Raw genomic sequence first — 5,990 nt, 5'->3', positions numbered from 1 at the left:
AAGCGCAAACACAGGAGGAACTTCCAAAATATGAGTGTTTCCAAAAAATTTCCTACGTGCTCCTTCCTTTGCAAGTGTGTCTGCTTCTCGGTTTTGCTCCCTAAAATAGTGATGCACTGCCGGACATCTCATTCTTATCAGCATAGACCTACAAAGATCAATAATATGGTCATAGTGCATATTCCCATGTTTTAACATGTAAATAACCTGTTGAGAGTCAATGTTGATTTCAATAGGTAGGAGATTGTTGTCAGCGGCTCTTTTAAGGCCCTCCAACAGTACTAGAATTTCCATTCGATTGTTCGTTGCATTGGAATAACCCTTATGGAAGCTGAGGATCCAATCACCATTGTTATTTCTAATTACACCACCTATGCCACCAATACTCGAATTCCCCAAGCTTGAGCCATCCGTGTTAAGCTTGTAGTAGCCTTGAGGAGGAGGGTACCATTTAATAGAAATGATGACGGGATCATGTTGTTGGTTCGTATGGCATTTTGTTAGGTGGGTGTATTTGATAGCAGAAGCATAAGCGCTTTGAAAAGAAAGGGACGAGTTGCAATTATTAAAAGTATTTCCATTTCTAAAAGTCCAAATTTCCCACAGACAGAAGGCAAAGAGGATATCATGGTCAATGTGACTATCAAAAGTTTTTTTGTGCACCCAATTTTTAACAGTGTCTAGCATGTTGTTCGCATTGATGGCATCTAGGTTAGGGGAGTTGCAACTCAGCTGATTGAAGAGATTTGCCCGAAGCTGGGAAGCTTTGGGACAATTCCAAAAAATATTGGGCACATCATCTTGGGTGTTACTGCAATAGTAATAGTTGGGAGAGATTGGGATACCTCTCCTAGCTAGAATGGAGTTACAGGGGAGTCTATTATGGTTGAGCATCCAAAAGAAGTGTTTCATCTTGTTTGGGACATTTAAGCTCCAAAGCCAAGAGAAGTTCTTTTGATTCTTGGAAGGGAGGGATTTCGAATTGATGAGCCTGTAAGCACTATTGCTCTTAAAAAGGCCATAGATGGTAAGACCCTAAATTGGGTAATCAGTGGGGCTTTTAGTGGTTTGAAAGTAGTTGGAATGGATAGAAGTGATGGTGTTTTGGGGAAGCTCAAAAGGAAGGGTGGAGAAGTCCCAAGTCCCATTTCGCCAGAATTGAGAGACAGTGACTTGGTCAAGATTTTTTGTGAGGGACCCTTGGATAATGTTGTTAAGGGCATCAGTGTTGGGAAGCCATTTTTTGGTCCAGAATTTAGCTTGCTCACCCTTATAAATGATCCATAAAGAGGCTTCTCTGCAAATTAATTTTCCCTTAAGGATACATTTCTAGGTTCTGGAATTTTTCTTTCTGAGTAGTGAAATTGTATTTACCTAGCAGAAGCCTAGACCAAAGGGATTGAGGGTTCTTAGTGAGTCTCCAGGATAGACCACAGCTCATGGTGTCATTTTTTGTGCAAGCCTTCTGGATTCCCAAATCACCAAGGTGTTTGAGTTGTGTAATGACATCCCAATTAATCATGTGCATCTTTTTCTTCGAAACAGTAGTTCCCCAAATAAAGTCCCTTTGGATTTTGTAAATTTGGTGGGTAATTTTTTGGGGTAGCTGAATGTATTGCATGACATGGGAAGGGATGCTATTCAGGGAGGCTTTAGTAAGAGTGGTTCTGCCAGCCTGGTTAAGAAAATGTATCTTTCAGCCAACTAATTTAGCTTTCATATTGTCAATGATGAACTTAAAGTCTCCATTAGTAGGTGCTTTTTGGAAGATAGAAAACCCAAGGTATTTCCCAAAGTTATCTTTATGGTGAATATTTAGGATGGAAGCCAGGTTATTACAAGTATCCATGGAACAATTTTTGGAAAAGAGAACCTTGGATTTGTTTCTATTGATTTTTTAGCCAGAAAAAGCACTAAAGGAGTCAAGGGTCTTCTTGATGATTTCACAATTCTTTTGGTTGGCTTTGACAAAGAGGGTAAGGTCGTCGGCAAAGAAGAGATGTGAGAGTTTGGTACCTTTTCTGCTAATGGAGATAGGGGTCCAATTGAGAATGTCAACCTCATGATTTATTCTCCTAGAGAATAGTTTCATGGTGAGGATGAAGAGGTATGGAGAGATTGGATCTCCCTGTCGTATTCCTCTGGTAGGTTGGAAGAAAAGAGTGCTGGAATCATTAGTAAGAATAGAGATAGAGAAAGTGAAAATGCATGACATAATTAGGTTGGAAAGTTTTGGAGGAAAGTTAAAGAAATGGAGGGCTTGTCTAATGAAAGACAATTCGAGCCGATCGAAGGCTTTTTCCAGATCAATTTTGATGATCATGTTGCCCATCTTTCCTTTCATTTTGGTGAAGTGAGTTATGTACTCCTGGATCATGATTGTATTATCCGAGGCTCTTTTGTTCGCTAGGAAACTAGCTTGAGTGGGGACAATGACATTAGCCAAGAAAGGTTTGATTCTGTTGGCGATAATCTTAGTGATGATTTTATACTAGGCATTGCAAAGAGCAATGAGTCTGAAGCTCTGAAGAGAGACAACATTTTGGAACTTAGGAATCAGACAGATGTAGGTTGTGTTAACCTGCTCCTCCATTTTGCTACGAGTGAAAACTTTGTTGCAAAAAGAGGAGTTGGGGGGAGATGATGTCCCAGAACTTTTGAAAGAAGAGGGGTAGAGGCAATCAAGCCCCGAAGCTTTAGTAGGTTTAAAATTGAACACAACTTTCTTGATCTCATTGACAGTAGGGGCACTGTCCAGCATGTCATGACCATGATCAGGGATTGAACCCCTGGCAGAGTTTTTTTTTGGGAGGCATAGTGGGAGTAAGTGTGGCCAGTGGAGTACAGGTTCTTATAGAAAGAAATGATGGTTTGGCTTATATCCTCTGGGCTTTTGACCCAGCTACCATTATCCAATTTCAAGGAATTGATTCTATTCTTTATTCTTCTATTGAGGGTAACCGTGTGAAAGAATCTAGTGTTAGAGTCCCCTTCTGAGAGCCAGTTGATCCTGGATTTGAGTTTCCAGAATTTATGTTCTTGTTTAAGGGTGTCACTAAACACTTTCTAAAGGGCGATCTCAAGGATTTGAAGGAAGGAGCTGGAAGGGTAGTGGCTTCTTTTTTGGATACCCGCAATTCTTGCAAGGATTCTTTTCTTTCTAGTGAAAATGTTTCCAAAAACTTCTTTGTTCCAGGGGAGGACCATGGATCTAAAAGAACCAATGGAGTCAGTGAGGTTGCCTCCAGACAGGAAGGCTTGGTTTATAAGGGAGGGGAACTGGGGGTGAGAGCACCACATGGGCTCCATTTTAAAAGGTTTGTCTCTTATAGGGTGGTAGGTGATGAGATTAATCAGGAGGAGGCAGTGGTCAGAATGAGTCCTAGGAGGATGGGTTACCGAAGCCTCAGGGTATAGATGGATCCAACTATCATTAGCAAAGCACCTATCGAGCCTTTCAAGGATAAGGTTGTTCCTGTTCTTATATCTTTTGTTGGTCCAGGTATACCTGCTACCTTTAAAACCTAAGTCAACAAGGCAATCCCAAAAACTTTTGGCCTTGCTGCTGCTAATGGGGTTGCCCCCATATTTTTCCGCAGCTCTGAGGACTTCATTAAAATCACCCCCCACCAGCCAACTAGTATTACTATCACCATTGATGGTTTTGGCTATAGTAATCAGCTGGTTCCAGAGTAGTTTCCTATCATTAGGACTAGTGCTAGCATAAATGATGCTAAGAATCCAAGAATGAGAAGAGGAATTTACCTTGACAGCAGCATGAATGCTTTGAGGCGTAATGGAAATGTCATTGATGCTAAAGTGATCCTCTTTCCATAGCAAAACAATACCACCAGATAATCCAACAACTCCAGATTGAAGAAGACAGTCGAAGATCAGGTCATGAGTGAGAGTATGATGGTCAGCCATCCTGGTCTCAAGAAGGGCTAACATGGCTGGTTTATGGAGATCAACCATAGCACCACAGTGTCTTTTGAACTCTGTGTTATTGGTGTTATATAAGTGTATAGGGTGGGTAGTTGAGAGAGTTAGGGGGTCGAGAAAAAGTTGGGGCTGGTTGGAGTAGTCTTTTAGGATAAAATTTCTTTTATTTTTATTTTTTAAAAAATAAGATAAGATAAAAAAAAATTGAGATAAAATAAAATAATAATAATACTATAATAATAATAATAATAATAATAATAATAAATATTAATTAATTATGTTTTTATATTAAAATAATGCAAGAAAAGTTTATAACTAGCCTAAAATAAAATATAGTTAAAATATTAAACTTACTAGATTATTTATTAAAATTAAAAAGGAAAAATATTTTTGACTTTCTTTTCGTATTATTTTTATTAAAAAATAAAATAAAAATACTTCAAAAATGTAACTTTATTTATTTTTAATTAAAACTTATTACAAAAATAAAAGCTAAAATAAATATTGAAAAAAAAATATAAATATTTAATGCTAAAACAAATAGGTTAAAACTCGAGGAGGGTCAAAAATCATGTGTCTACACACAGGATTAGGGGAAGAGCTCCACCACACAATGATGTATTGTACATAACCTTACCTTACATTTCTGTCGGAGACTATTTTCGTGAGGCTTAAACCCGTGACCGAAGATCACATGACAGTAACGTTACCAGTTACGTTAATCCAAGGCTCCCCTTCTTAAAGAAAAGATGCAATACAAGGACTTCCCAATAATGCTAAGGTTGTTCTCTGAAGAGCATGTTCAAGTATTTATTCACATAATTTAATTTATACTACCAAAAGAATTAGATCAGTATAAACAATGTAGCCATCAGGAAAACAAATCAGATTTAAAAATTGTCCATTACTTTTTTTTAAAAGTATATATGTTGTAATCATGATGATAATTAATTCTCTTTTTTACAGAAAAAAAAAAAATCTCGTTTAGTATCTAATATCGCGGTGGAGCTCCATTAATTTGAATTCGTGTCGGATAAGAAAGATCTAATTTCGGATATTGCGCTTCCTATCAAGAAATTTTTTCATATCTAAGATTATTTTAAAATGAATTACTTAATATTATTTAGCAACTGAAGTTATCCATCACTATTTTCTTTTAAGTATATGTAATCATGATGATAATTAATCCTCTTTTTTAAAAACAAAACATTTCGTATTTAGTGTCTCATATAGTGTTGGAGCTTGATTAATTTAAATTTGTGTCGAGTAAGTAAGATCTATTCGACCAAGAATTTTTTATACTCAAAATTCAAAATTGAAATCGCTGATTAAAGGAGCAGAAGCCACATCCACTGCACCGTCCAATATTCTTTGGTGGTATATATGATAATGAATTATACAATATCGAAAAACATATATAATATTCCCTAGAAAACAATTGATAATATCCACATAACTATGATTAGATACCTAAGGGATTAATATTTAATTACTTCTTTTTTTTCTTTTGTTTATAAAGTATATCAAAAGGAGATTGGAAAGATCATATATATACTTTTAGAATAAACTTAATTAATTAATTAGTTAATCATATATAAATACTCAAATTTGGGTGACACACGATGAATATTCATGTTACCCCAAATGAATCTTGGTGATAAGTTACGTGAAACTTAATTTGAAGGAGAGTGTTTAACGAACGATGATTTTCAATACATTAGGATTTTTCTGAAAAAATCAATCTAGGTTCGTTTTTGAGTGATGGTCACCTAAAATTCAGGGGTATTTCTGACACTTTTCTGTATCCTTCCATCTAAGATCATGTTATCGGCAAACAACAAATATATCATGTTCTATTTAATCACTCTAATCTTCGACACGTAAATTATTAATTCCTCTAATGATGAATTAATTAATTTTTCATTAGTTTGGATTAATGGATATTACTAACAAAGGAATCTAATTTTTTTTTTTTACCAACATTTATACCGGTGTATCTTTTTCTCTTTTCTTTTTTTATTTAATTGAGAAAATTAATTTTTGATGTT

This window comes from Capsicum annuum, chromosome 5, assembly GCF_002878395.1.
Source record: "Capsicum annuum cultivar UCD-10X-F1 chromosome 5, UCD10Xv1.1, whole genome shotgun sequence".
NCBI classification, from domain to species: domain Eukaryota; kingdom Viridiplantae; phylum Streptophyta; class Magnoliopsida; order Solanales; family Solanaceae; genus Capsicum; species Capsicum annuum.
Note: the sequence above shows the minus strand (reverse complement) of the source record.